At 44.3% G+C, this 14,338-nt stretch overlaps 1 long non-coding RNA gene across 1 annotated transcript in view; it reads left to right on the plus strand.

The window, feature by feature from the left end:
* The window catches only part of LOC141584071 (uncharacterized), a 459,558-nt gene that overhangs the window by 26,903 nt on the left and 418,317 nt on the right, over nt 1-14,338 (plus strand). Inside the window, exon 3 of the long non-coding RNA XR_012517006.1 lies at nt 12,441-12,568. This is a non-coding gene — a long non-coding RNA (uncharacterized LOC141584071). The remainder of the gene's footprint in view (nt 1-12,440; nt 12,569-14,338) is intronic.

A 14,338-nucleotide genomic window follows, 5' to 3' on the forward strand; every position in this document is an offset into this window, starting at 1 on the left:
GAGAAGGAGGAAGAGAGAGCAGAGGTGGGGTGCCATACACTTTGAAACAACAGATCTCGTGAGGACTCACTATTCCGTACCAAGCGAGAATGGGGATGGGGCTACACCATTCATGAGAACTCTGCCTCCGTGATCTGGTCACCCCTCACCAGGCCCCACTTTCAGCACTGGGGATTACAATTTGACATGAGATTTGGATGGGAACACAGATTCAAACCATATCAAACCCCAACATTCCTAGAAGAGGAGTGTGGTAAGCAGAGTAATACCCCTTACCTCCCAAACATGTCTGTGTCTAACCCCCGGAGCCAGTGAATATGATACCTTGCACAGCAAAAGGGGCTTCGCTGATGTGATTAGGCTGAGGCTCTTTAGAGGAGGGAGATGATTCTGGATTATACTGGAGAGCCCAATCCCATGTAATCACAAGGGTCCTTAGAGGTGAAAGAGGGAGGGAGGAGAAGATGGAATGATGTGACTGCTGGCTTGAGGCCACAGGGCAAAGCATGCAGGTGAATTCTAGAAGCTGAAGCTGGAACAGGCAAGAAAACAGATTCCCCTCTAGAGTCTCTTAGAGCGGGGCTAAACCTTGGTTTTAGCCCCCCAAGACTGGAATCCAAACTTCTGATCTCCAGGACAATAAGATAATAGATTTGTGTTGTTTTAAGCTACTAAATTTATGGTAATTTATTACAACAGAAAGAGGAAATGACTACGAAGAGGATGAGTCCTATTTATTTCTCTCCCCACTGTTGCTCATGTCTAATACTGACTTGGAGTATCTGGAAGGTAGGAGGCGTAGGAAGCAGGGCTCCTCTCAGGACTCTCTGACTCTCCTAATCACACCGTGAAATCCGGTCTCAAGTCTGGGAGCACAGCAGAAGCCCCTGGGGAGCTTTTAAAGCAACTGCAGATGCTCGGCTCTACCCTACACCTACGGCATCTTACTTTCCAGCATTGGGGGCATAGTTGCGAGTATTTTATTTTTAGGTTCCAGAGGTGACAGTGAGACTCCGAGACTTCAGAGGTGACAGGGGCACTAAGAAACAGGTTTGCGTTAGTTCCAGTAGCTGCTGCTGGTGGCCAAACTGTTTTACCTACAGATGGGCCTTCCCAAAGGAGCACATGTCCTCCAAGTGAACAGGAACCCCCCTGTCCTCGCCCTGATCACTATCACAGAACAGCCCATGTGAACCAGAGAAGGACTTCACACCAAAACTGCTCCCCCAAACACACTCTGCGTCATGTGGTTAGTTTTTCCCTTCCCCACTTCATCTCCCCCTCCCCCACTTCATCTTCCCCTCCCCTCATTTCATCTGCCCCTCCCATTTTTAAATTAGGAAAAGAAGAAAAAAGTGTAACAGTATAAATTAGAATTCTTTGAAGAAGAAACCCAACCACTGCTCTTATTTTAAAAGAAGTGGGAGTTCTCTTGAGGGTTGTCACCAGTTAGGCTCAGGCCAGGACATAGGACCATAGAATGAATGGTCTAAGACGTTGGCTACAGAGGTAACTGTATGGAGTCATGCTAAAAAAAATAAGTTGTAGGGAAGAAAAGTAAAGCATTGGACAGATTATTAAATCAAGTCCTACATAGTTGACCCCTCACTATTTCAAAGATGCTGAGGTAAGGTCTGCAAGTGGAGCGTCCCAAGCGCTGGCACCCTGCTCTGCGGCTTCCACAAGCCCTGGGGAGATGACGAGCCTCTGCTTCCAGTGGGGAATCCAAGAAGGCAGACCCTGAGACAGCAGTCAGTGCCTACTATGGAGAAAGCCAGGAAAAGGGACCTCAGGATGAGTCAAGTGTGCTGGGGTTATTGATATTTGGCCATGGGCCAAAGTTACCAGATTTATGAAATTCACCCAATCAGCAGATATGTTTGAAAGTGGCTTATAATCCAGGCACTGGAAAATTTAATCTTAGCATTTTCTTTGGTGCAGGAAAAAGGCTGACTAAAGTCCTTCTCCTAGATTTGTATTCCATTTCTTGATTACACTGAGCTTTTCTAGACTTCTTGATCCATTTATTAGTTCATCCTTACACTTCTGCAAAGAAATATCCGAGACTAGGTAATTTATAAAGAAAAGAGGTTTAGTTGGCTCACAGTTCTGTAGTCTAGCTTCTGCTTTGCTTCTGGGGAGGCCTCAGGAAGCTTTTACTCATGGTGAAAGGTGGAGGGGAAGCAGGCAGTCTTACGTGGCCAGAGCAGGAGGAAGAGAGAGCGGCGGGGAGCGGGGGCGGATGCCACACACTTTTAAACAACAGATCTTGTGAGAACTCACTCACTACACAGAACCAAGTGGGGATGGGGATGGTGCTAAACCATTCATGAGAATTCTGCCCTCATGATCTGGTCACCTTTCATCAGGCCCCACCTCTAACACTGGGAATTACAATTTGACATGAGATTTGGGTGAGAACACATCCAAACCGTATCAATCCAGAGCTTCAATTCTTGGGTAAGTTGTTTGAGAATGAGATAGATGGGGAAAAAAGCATGGATTTTATTGGAAACTCCCCAGGATATGTTACTTATCAAAGTGGATAAGTGTGCCATTAATGTTTTCTTCCTTGAAGAAAATGTTTTTTATTTGCAGGAGAGAAGGACATGTTTGTTGGTTGATGGTTCTGTTACCATGGAAACATAGAGATTAAGAAATAAGAAAAAGGTTCTAATATATTAACTTTTTAGATATCCTACCCTAGCCTACCTTTACCCTTGAGGCAGCATGAAAAAACAGTCCTGACCTGGGTCATCATCCAAGCAGTTCTGTCATGAGAGGCAAGCTCAAATTTTCTCTCTTTTCTGCCTTGCAGATTGGCTGAATATGCACTTAAAGTCCATGCTTTCAGTGTGAATATGTTGCTTTAGTGCATATAGAAAAAGCTTTAGGCTCTGAGTAAGTTTTACAAAGCAGAGCATGTTTCTTTTTTCTTTCTTTTTTTTTTTTTGAGACGGAGTTTCGCTCTTGCTACCCAGGCTGGAGTGCAATGGCGCGATCTCGGCTCACCGCAACTTCCGCCTCCTGGGTTCAGGCAATTCTCCTGCCTCAGCTTCCTGAGCAGCTGGGATTACAGGCAAGCGCCACCGTGTTTCTTATAGGAGTTGGCTAAATAGACATGGGAAGACAAGTCATTTGGAATGGAATTGGTGACCATACCACAGCCAATGTCTTCGTTCTTTCTGGCTGTTATAACAAAATATATTTGACTGGGTAATTTATAAACAATGGCGTTTATTGCTCATAGTTCTGGAGGCTGGTAAGTCCAAGATCGAAGTGCCAGCAGATTCAGTGTCTGATGAGGGATGGGTTATCATCCCTTTTCATAGATCCCTTATCGTAGATGGTGCGTTTTACATGTGCTTACATGGTACAAGGGCTGTGATGGTTAACACTGAGTGTCAACTTGATTGGATTGAAGGATACAAAGTATTGATCCTGGGTGTAGCTGTGAGGGTGTTGCCAAAGGAGATTAACATTGGAGTTAGTGGGCTGGGAAAGGCAGCCAATCTGGGCGGGCAGCATCTAATCAGCTGCCAGTGTGGCTAGAATATAATCAGGCAGAAAAATGTGAGAAGAGAGACTGCTTAGCCTCCCAGCCTACATCTTTCTCCTGTTCTGGACTACAAGGTCTTTAGTGTTGGGATTCAGACTGGCTGTCCTTATTCCTCAGCTTGTAGACAGCCTATTGAGGGACCTTGTGATTGTGTGAGTTAATACTTAACTCCCCTTTAGATAAGTTAGTTCTGTCCCCCTACAGAACCCTGAATTATACAAAGGGCAAGCAAGCTTCCTGTATCCTTTTTATAAGGGTGCTAATCACATTCATGAGGGTGGAGCCCTCATGACCTAATCACCCCTCAGGGGCCCCACCTCTTAATACTGTCACATTGGGGATTAAGTTTCAACACACGAATTTTGTGGGGACACAAATGCTTAGACCATAACAGTCAAGATTTCCAAGTGAATGCTTTATTCAACCATATAGTTGTAATTAGCATTGTCTGTCGTTTTTGTATGTGTGACATGGCAGAAACTGGGATGGGGTCAGTTATTTAAAAGCTTAATTAAAATAATACTTCATAAGTATTACTTGTGTGCTCATATTTAAATATCCCACTTAATTCATTTGTTTGGAGAGACTGCATCGTATAGAGAGGAGCCTGGCATGGTGCTTAAGATGAGCCCCGGTTTTGGAGTCAGATGTGCCGGGTTTTCAATTCTTGCGCTACTTCTAGCTAGTTTGGTAACCTGGGACAGGTGACTTAATCTCTGTAAGCCTTGATTTCATCATCTGAAAATGGGGATGATAATTCCCAGTGATTCTATAAAAATGTAAGAAGATAATACCTTCTACATGATATACTCAGCTTGTTGCTGGGCTCTAAGTCTTTGGTAGTATAGCTGTAATTACTATCATTGCTGAACTATACCAAATGGATCAGTTACCTCCTAAGTCTTCAAATGGAAGGGAGGACCCTTCTGCTACTGAAGCAGGGTTCGCAGTGCTTCTATATTCCTATGAGGGCCCCCAAGACCCCCACACTTCTGTTTATAGTTCTGTTTGAAGCCAGTTTAACACCATCCTATTTCACTTTAATGCCAGTGCAAATTTGAAAATATTTCACTGAATTCTTTTGAATAAATGCACTTTTCTCTTTTAAATAAATGCACTTTCTCTCTTTTATTTATTCAACAAATATTTATTGAATACCTATTATATGGCAGGCCCTGTACTAGGTGCTGGGGATAAAACAATCAATAAGGTAGAAATGCCTTCTGCTCTCATGGATGTTGGAGTGTAGTGGGGCAAAGCCATCAGTGAGCAGGCACTCATAAGGTTGTGCTTATTCAGTGCTGCGGCAAAAGTACAGTGAGATGTGAGCATCTTGCTGGAGCTCCTAACCCAGGTTTGGTTGGGAGGGTTGTCTCTGAAGGTGAAATTATTTTTAGAGCTATCTCAGAGCTGGGGATCTATTCTGGGCCACTCTTACTCTGCTAGAGCTGCCTTGAAGTGTTACGAATTCATTCATTCACTCCTTCATTTAATTCATTCATTCATTGATTGTGCCAAGCACTGGGAAAACTGGTGAGCAAAACAGACATGGTCCCTTTCTTTACAGAGCTTATAGGCGTGTGTGTCTGTGTGTGTGTGTATCTGTGTATAGAAATATAGAGGAATTGGATAAGTGAGGGGAGCTGAGAGATCAGATTCTGATTGACAAGGCCATCCCTATTGCAAGAGTAGATTCATTGACAAGCTCTCACCATGACATGCCATTAACCTGGATCTAACTAAGAACATGTGTTCTGATTTCATGTTCACAAACTCCACTTCTGACTTCTGCCACACGTCAGCCTAAGGAAAGAATAAGGTGGATAATCTTCCATTATCGTTCACATGGCACATCTAATTTTCATGGGAAATTAATACTTTGGGATTCTGGGCATAGACCTCACTGTTATTCCTTTTCTACCTCTGAGATGGACCTGGGTTCCCTCTTGGTGTAATGGAGAAATGAGTTCTGTGGCTCGAAGGACGTATCTCTTTTGGAGACAGCCAGTTGAACTTTCTCTGAAAGCAACACACTAGCATTCCTGTGCTCTGAATAAGCCAGTTTCTTTGAAAAGAATTTCGACTTTTATTTTAGATTCAGAGGGTACATGTGCAGGTTTGTTACCTGGGTATATTGTGTAACCCTGAAGCTGGGGCATGAATGATCCTGTCACCTAGGTGGTGAGCAGAGTAGCCAACAAGTAGCTTTTCAGCCCTGGCTGCTCCCCGCCTCTCTCCTGCAGCAGCCCCCTTCCCCGTCTTTATGCCTTTGTGTGTATCCAGTGTTTACATCATACTTATAAATGAGTGCACGCAGTATTTGGTTTTCTGTCCTGCATTAATTCACTTGAAGAAGCTGTTTCTTCCCCTCTTTAAAAGTCTGTACCCATGCATCTTGGGTCTGCTTGGACTGATCCAACCTTTGCATTCTGGGCTTGAAAATCACCTCCCTGGCTTTTATTAAATGCATATATATTAAATGTATTTTAAGTGTTGTTTATAATTTAGAGGATGTGCCTGCCATAATCAAATGGGCCTTTTCTAATTTTATTTTATTTTATTTGCCCAAAAGCAGTTTAGAGCACGCAGCCCATCAGAGTAGGGATGAGGGAGGTGTCGGGGGCCAGCTGAGCTGGGTTTCGGTTCTAGAGCTGCTGATGAGTAGCTATGTGGCTGCTCCCTGCTCTGTGCTTTAACCTCCTCCTCAGGCAGTTGGGAGATGGTGTAAGTAGAGTGCTCAGAATCACGCCTGCCACGCAGATGCACTCAGTAGGTAAAAGCTTATTATTTAAAAAGGCCTGATAATCACCGGCATTGTGGCCAGTTCCACTGTGCTCCAGAAGCTTTGCATCAGGGGTCTTGCACGCTTGTTAAACATTAAAATAAATAAAACTTTGAAGCCCTTATTCCAAATAGGTTTTCAATTTCTCTTATTGCAAAAGCAGTGAAATAGATTTCTTAATCCGTCCCTGTGTCTGAGAGTCAGGCCTGACTGAGGGGCTGGAGCGTTAGTGTGTGCGGGGTGCGTCCGCGCCGGCAGCTGGGAGAACTCTCCAGCAAATGTGCAAACGTGGTAAGTTTGTGGCATGTCACATCGTTTTCCCTCTCCATCTCTTCCCAATTGCATTTTTAAAAGTAATGCAGTTAATTTTCATGAGCATTTTAAGCCCAAATTAGATCTCATATTGTAAACACTGCAGAAGCTGAGAAAGATCTCGTTAACAAAAGCAAATTACTAAACTCTTGCAATTCTGATTCAGACCCACAGAATTCAAACTTAGGCAAAGAACATGTCTACAAAATTCATCCTGGCTCCATTTCTGCAGGATTAAAGTGAATGCAGGCATGCTAAGCTACTAGCAGATCTGTGACCGTGGGCACCTAATTGCAGCTGCCTTTAAACCTTGAGCAGGTCCATGGAGGCATGATGATCTCAGGGATAATTTGTCTTTTATGTATTTCTATGGTGTGATATATAATCCCTTGCTGAAAGGGTCCTTGTGGATGTCGGCTTCTGCTCCTGGCTGAAATGGAATAAAGAACTGGTAAATAGGTGATTCTTTATTCATCTCTCTTTTGTCCTACGAACCGTGGGCCAAGGGATGGAGCTACCCCTCTTAAGGCTGTGATGGGGGCATTCAACCCATAAATGATTCTGGATTTGCTTTATTCCATGATTGTACTCAATTGCATGCTTCTGAAATCTTGATACACTATTATGATAGCCTTGAATAGCCAGAGAGCTGTTTTCCACTTTGCATCTCAAGTCTTACTTTCTCTGCCCACTCTTAAGATCACTGAGTACCTCAAATAGGGTGGAGTAAAGAGAGTTGAAGAAGCAATCATGCTGTCTTGAGATGCAGGAGCGAGGGAGGTGAAGAACTCATTTTGTCTGTGTCTGGACACATTAGAAGCCCTCTGCCTCAGTGCGAACAGGCAGGCAGTCAGCAGGGGTTTATGGGAAAACACAGAACAGGTTATAGGGCAAAACCTCGCTGTAAACATTTCAAGTATGCATTAAACAATGAACAGGATTTCTTGACCTTGCAGTCTGTTGCCTTTTCTGCCCCCTCACTATTTGTAGGTTTGAAGTACTGAGGGATTGGGATGCTCCCAATAGGAAAACGGGGGAAAGTTAGCCAGGTGCCATGGCTTAGGGCAGAATAGGGGAAAAAGCTGTCCTTCAGCCAGGCATTTCGCTCTGTCTTCCTGCTTGGTACTGAGGGTTGCGGCACTGTAGGGCACTCGTGACGGCTCCATGCCAAACGCTGCAGAACCAAGCAGAACCGTGGCCTGTGGTCTCGTACATCTTGGCTCCTCCTTCCAGTAGGCAGGACACACTCCTGGGCCTCCCTGTTTTGTCTCCATCAGCTTTCTTTCTTTTTCTTTTTTTTTTTTTTTTTTGGGATAGAGTCACACTGTTGTCCAGGCTGGAGTGCAGTGGTGCAATCTCAGCTCACTGCAGGGTTCAAGTGATTCTCCTGCCTCAGCCTCCCGAATAGCTGGGACAACAGGCGTGCACCACCATGCCCAGCTAATCTTTGCATTTTTAGTAGAAATGGGGTGTCACTATATTGTTCAGGCTGCTCTCGAACTCCTGACCTCAGGTGATCTGCTCACCTTGGCCTCCCAAAGTGTTGGGATTACAGATGTGAGCCACAGCGCCCAGCCTCCATCTGCTTTCTTTATGTGGCTTCAAAACTGCATGGCACAAATACCTCCTCCTGTCCTGAAATCTATTTACCTCCATCTTCTGTTCCTGACCTCCCTCCCTCCAGGTTCCTTTCTTTTCTAATCATTACATAACTAAGGTAGACAAATAGCCTGCATGCAAGCTATTATGTAAGTAAATACGAGAGTCCACAGAAAAGGTCAGCAACTGTGGAGAAAATAATGGGCAAAACGTCAAGGAGGAAGTGGACTTTGAGCATCTGTGAATAAAGTGGGAAGGATGTGGTTGGCGGGTGCAGGGAGGAACATCACGCCATTGACGCGTGAGGTTGGCTGGGGACGAAGGGGCACGCATGTTGTTTTGGGATCCTATCCTGCCTTCCATAGTTACGAAGCTCCCTGGCCTTGGAAACATCACTCCAGTTCTCTTGGACTCAGGGTTCTCATCTGTAAAGTAGGGATAATCATACCTGGTTTCCACTGTTGTCGTAAGGATTATGGTTAATGACTTAGCACATTAATTGGATAGACATTGATTGTCAGGTGCTGTGCACTGGGGTGGGCATGGAACCAATCGGATCTTGGAACCAATTGGCTTCTAGGAGCTAACAGGAGAGAGAGACACATACGTTTATAAGCCTTTAAGGAAAACTAACCCGTGATGTGAAGGATGCAAACATAATAACAGAGGCAGGAATTTTCACAGGGTAGTCGGGGAAGGTTCCCAGAGACTGTCATCATGTCTGTGTGGCACTGTCACAGCTCTTGGCACAGGTTAAAAGCAGCTCTCTGTAGTTCCTTTTATCCCGGGGACACTTGCCTGAGGACAGAATTCCAGGAAGGGCTATGTGAAAGGAGAATGTGGTAGCAACAGGGATTGCTGTACTGTAGATTTTCCTGCTCTCTATGTCCCTGCCTTTTTTTTTTTTTTTTTTAAAGGGGCAGGTTTACATGCAAGCCTCAGGAGGAGGAGGGATTTGCTCTGCAGTTTGCTGGTTTGTCATGTGTCCTTGGCCTGCTGAACACTATTGTGACGAGGTGAAGAGGATGCTTGTAAATCATCTCAAGCCTGAGCAAGAATGCGGCCATTGCAGTGGAAATATTAATAACGTGGCTGCTGGGCTTTGAATTCATGGAATGCTTTTCTCTGAAGTGCTCTGAAGAGAGACAGTAATAGGGTTTGGCATTATGTTCTCTCAGGAGAGAACAGGGAGTGCAAAGGCATTGATGGCATTTGCTAGAAATTTCATGGGTAGAATCAGCCAGGCCTTCCATGCGGGCTCCTGCTGCTGGTTCAGTGCGGTAACCGCCAGGTGGTTTGCTTTAGGGGACATTTGCATGGCACCCTCCTTCTCCTCTGGCTACGTCCTCCCTGTGCCTTCCAGGCTCAGTGAGCGGGCACCCCAGGAATCCTGTCTGGGCTTGTCGCTTCCCCCAGCAGAGGCAGACAGGGCTGCACCTCCCACGTTACGGTCAGAGGACTGGGGAGCAAAATGGAGATTTTTTTGTTGTTTGGCAGTTATGGCCAATTCATTATAAAAAGCAGGTCAGACATCACATATTTTCAAAAACCTGTCTCTGATTTAGACCAGGCTATCACCAAAGGACAACAGAACAAGTCTTTTTTTTTTATTTTTTAAATTATACTTTCTGGTTTGGGGTACATGTGCAGAACATGCAGGTTTGTTACATAGGTATACACATGCCATGGTGGTTTGCTGCACCCATCCCCCCCATCATCTACATTAGGTATTTCTCCTAATGTTAGCCCTCCCCAATTCCCCCACCCCCTGCTATCCCTCCCCTAGACATCATAGCATTTGACCCAGCAATCTCATTACTGGGTATATACCCAAAGGATTATAACACATTCAGTTATAAAGACACAGGCACACGCACGTTTATTGTGGCACTGTTCACAATAGCAAAAACTTGGAACCAACCTAAATGCCCATCAGTGGTAGACTAGATAAAGAAAAAGTGTTTTTTGGAAGGTTTGGGAGACCAGGAGAGGAAAGGGTGAACAGCCAGGATTTTTCCACTGGATCTTCTGAGAGCCCTTGTAGGAGGTGGATGAATTCCTTGGTGAAAAGTGGGTGTGGCAAATGTTGAAAGGCCAAGTGGGGGTACTTCTGGGCCTCGGGGGCATCAGGTGAAAGGTGGCAGGGCAGATCAAAAGCTCATGCAGGGGGTTATTATTATTTTTGCATTTGGTTAAAAATTGACAAACTAATTGCTAAGCCCATTGTCAGAAAACTGGCAACCCATCAGAGATGATTGTACACAATTTCTCTCTATTATTCCTAATGAGACTGTCACAGCCTCATCTTCTGTACTTACTGCTCAGAGAGAACTGAGGGTTTTATCTGTTTCTCTAACGCAGCCAGAGAGCATCTGCTGCCCTGAACCTGCTCAGGGCTGCCGTGCAGGACACAGGGCTTTTCGAGTATTCCTGACCTGAGCCAGGAAGATGGATGATTTGTTTGTCTGACTGCCTGAGTGAGTCTCTTGCCGCCTCTTCATTTCCCACCTTCTCTTCCTTCCAAACACCCTTCTTACTCCTGGCCAGCTCTCAAGATGCAGTTAATCTAAAAAGCAGGAAAACAAATTGAATAGAGAAATAAAACCAAACTCTTTTAAAAGTGAAACTTTAAATATTGAAAGCTGAAGCTTCTTGGATTTGGGTATTTTAGTGGGGTTTGGAAAAGACCAACATGTTCCTTCAAAAAGCACTTAGAATATTTTCTACTTTCAAATATTGGAACAAACATGTGTTAGTAGATTCTCCAGGGTCTTGATTAGAAAAGAGAAAGGTATCCAATATCCTTCCAGTCTGGGATGCTGCATCTCAGCTCATTTTTCCTGAGCTAGCCCAGATAGAGTAAATATTTCTAGGTTCAGTTCAAAGGCAGGGTTTCCTATGGCGAGTCAGACACCCTCTTTCTCCCTCTTGGTGAAGGTCTGAACATTGTCTTCTTCTGTCTGTGGGAGGGAGGTCTGTGTTCTGTGATCCCTTCCTCACACCCTCACTCTTCTCATGGTCTTCTGTGACTAGGATACACTTCTCTCTTCCATTTTTTAGCAACAAAATGAGTTCTGGTTCATCTGGTAGATATGTAGATGAGGAATTCCATTTTAGTGGATTTTCTGTCTCATTAAAAAACCCATTTCTGTGTCTGTTGCCTACTATTTATGAAATCATGAGGGTCAGATATGATAAACAATTAAAGTGGTTGCCAAGCCAGTTAACATGAGCACATTTTATCATTCCAATGTACTCTGTGACGAATCCTTAATAATCTTTCCTTTAAAAACATAAAATGTTCAGTAGTCTCAGTTATTTCACTAGTGGTTGGCACCCATAGCTATGAAGTATGCGTCAGATTCTAATGACACCCAAGAGTATCACTAACGTTGAGTGTTCGGCTACTGCTGTATTGTCAGTTTTTGAAAAAGAATGACAGTCAATTTTTTTTTTTTCAGAAAGGATTTGGAGACTGGATTAGTTTTCTCTTGCCGCTGTAACAAACAGAGTGGTTTAAAACAACATTAATTTATTGTCTTATGGTTTTGGGGATCCAAAGTCCACAGTGAAACTTAACTTGTTAAAATCAAGCTGTCAACAGGGCTGCTCCTTCTGGTGCTCTAGAGGGGAATCTCCTTCTTTGCCCCTCCCACCTTCTAGTAGCTGTCCAGATCCCTCAGGGAGGCGGCTTCTATCTTGTACTTATTTCTGTTCATACTTCTGCTCCAGTCACGGCCTCTCCTTCTCTGACGGAGTCTCCTGCCTTCATTTTAGAAGGACCCCTGTGATTACTATTAAACTCACATATATAATCCAGGATAATCTCCTCATCTCAAGGTCCTTACCTTCATCACACTTGCAAAGTCCTGATGCCATGTAAGGCAACATATTTGCAGGCTCCAGGGGTTAGGATGTAGACATCCTTAGGGAGGTCATGGTTCTCTCTACCACAGGAACAAACAAGAGTAGACTAGAAGATCAGTCTTTATGAATAAGCATTACCAGTACACTTTTGGATGCATTTAATTTTTTCCTTGAAACAGTTGTTTTCAGTTCCATACAGGCTTGAAAATGGCAAAAACATTAATTCCTGTTCAACTGTACTGTTTGTGATTTATTTCATGTGTATGGAAGCATGGTAGCTTTGTTAGGATGAAAAATTTACTTTCTGATCTTCTTTTAAAGGTCAAGTGGCAAAGAGGACTGGTTTTAAATGCAAGTTACCCACGTGAAGCAATTAAGGAGAGAGAGAAAGCGGTATGGATTTTAAGGTGTGACATGGGCCAGATACAAGCGAAGGAGAATTGACTAAGGTACGAGCTCATCTAGGAAAATTTAAATCCTGCCTTTGGGAGCATACTTGGATTAATATATATTTATTGTAATTCGTTAAAAAATCCTTCTCTTCTACGCTATTTTATTACGTTTGCAATTTGCTTCTCTTTGCAGCCACACATAACCACCAAGAGCCAATCTCAGAGGTAAATTCTTGCCTAGGCCTCCTTTTTGCTGACAGTGGGCTGTGTTGACTTAGAGCCCCCTTTCAGAGATGTATTGAAATTCCATATTGAGTTAAAGGATGCTTTGTAACGTTCGATCTCTCTCCCAGAACAAACAGACCTGGCACGGTCCAGGTGTCCCTCCCTCTTTTTCCTGATGTCATTCGTGCTTTCAGATCTTCCCCTGCAGCGATTGCTGTTGCTTATCAGCTTGACCATTGGGGCATTTCTAGATTTCCACTGTAGCCTGATTCCCCCGTGGTGTAGGAGGGAGGGAGATTTCAAGACCCCGTCTCCAGAGAGCCTGGCTGGTGGAGTGGAGGCGCTGCCCTCCCTGTGCGTAGCTTGTGAAACGTTCAGGATCTGCTTCTCCTGCTCTTTCTGCTGGCGACTGAGGGATGCTGGGTGAACCAAGCAGAGCAGGCAGATCCTCTTTAAGCCACGTACCAATTTCTTTAGGCAGAAACACAAGGCTTTCTCCATCCCGCGCCCTCTCCTCCTGCGGCGCATTCAGGCAATAAAGGGGAGCGATGAAATGCAACCTGTTGGTACTGGCACCTGCTCAAAGGCTGTAGCCTGAGTGGAGGCAGCTGACTGTGCTGGCACCTCCGCCTGAGCTTGGCAAGACCAGAGCGCATTCCATTCTCACCATGGCCTGGAACGGGACACGATTGCAAGTGGCTATAAAATGATGACAGGGAGAGGCAGGAACCATGGCCCGGCAGAGGAAGGGGAGCAGGAGGCAGCACCAACAGCCATGCAGTTTAGAAAGGGTGAAAGATAGGGAAATGTTAGATGCTGTCATTTCTTTTTGTTTGCTGCTTTTTTTTTTTTCTTTCTCTCTTTTGCTTGTTTTAGTCAGGTCGTTCTTGTGGGGGCAGAAAGCTGTGTAGTCATCTTAAGGCTGTCTTATCCTCTGATTTAGTGGATGCTTCTGCTTAATGAATCATTTCATGCTGCTTGCTGATGGGGCTTTCAAAGGCATGGCTTTGGGGTAACGAGTAAAATTAGAAATTGTCAGCAGTTATGAGTGATACTCATGATTTTAATTGGCTATGATCATGATTAATTGGCTGGGGAGGACCTTTCATGATCAGAAATATCCTTTTAATTTTGGAGAAAATCAAGGAAAAGCATTCATTGATATGTTTATTTTTTTTGTAGCTTTATAACGTGTCAGAAGTTCTGAATAGGAAATCTCAATGGAAACTTACAATTGTATTGTACCCAATGGTTCTCAAAATTCAGTGTGCACAAAATTACCCAAGGAGCCTGGAAAATGCAGAATTCTGGGTCCTATCCCCAGAGCTTTGAATCCAATAGATTTGGGTGGAGTCTCGAAATTTAATTTTTAACAAACTCCCAAGTTACCCTGATGCAGGTGGTAGGGATCATGGTCTGAGGAAAGCTAGATATATGCCCGGACTTCTTAGCTAATTATGTCCTGATTAGCTCGCCGGGCAACCCCTCCCCATGTGTTCTCATTTGATATAATTTTCTCTAAGCCAGCAGTTGTGTTTTCATGCAATCCAGGAAGGAGGCTTCTGATAGTGCAGTGTATCACCTGCATTGTTATTTTCAGAG

Source organism: Saimiri boliviensis, chromosome 3 (assembly GCF_048565385.1).
Source record: "Saimiri boliviensis isolate mSaiBol1 chromosome 3, mSaiBol1.pri, whole genome shotgun sequence".
NCBI classification, from domain to species: domain Eukaryota; kingdom Metazoa; phylum Chordata; class Mammalia; order Primates; family Cebidae; genus Saimiri; species Saimiri boliviensis.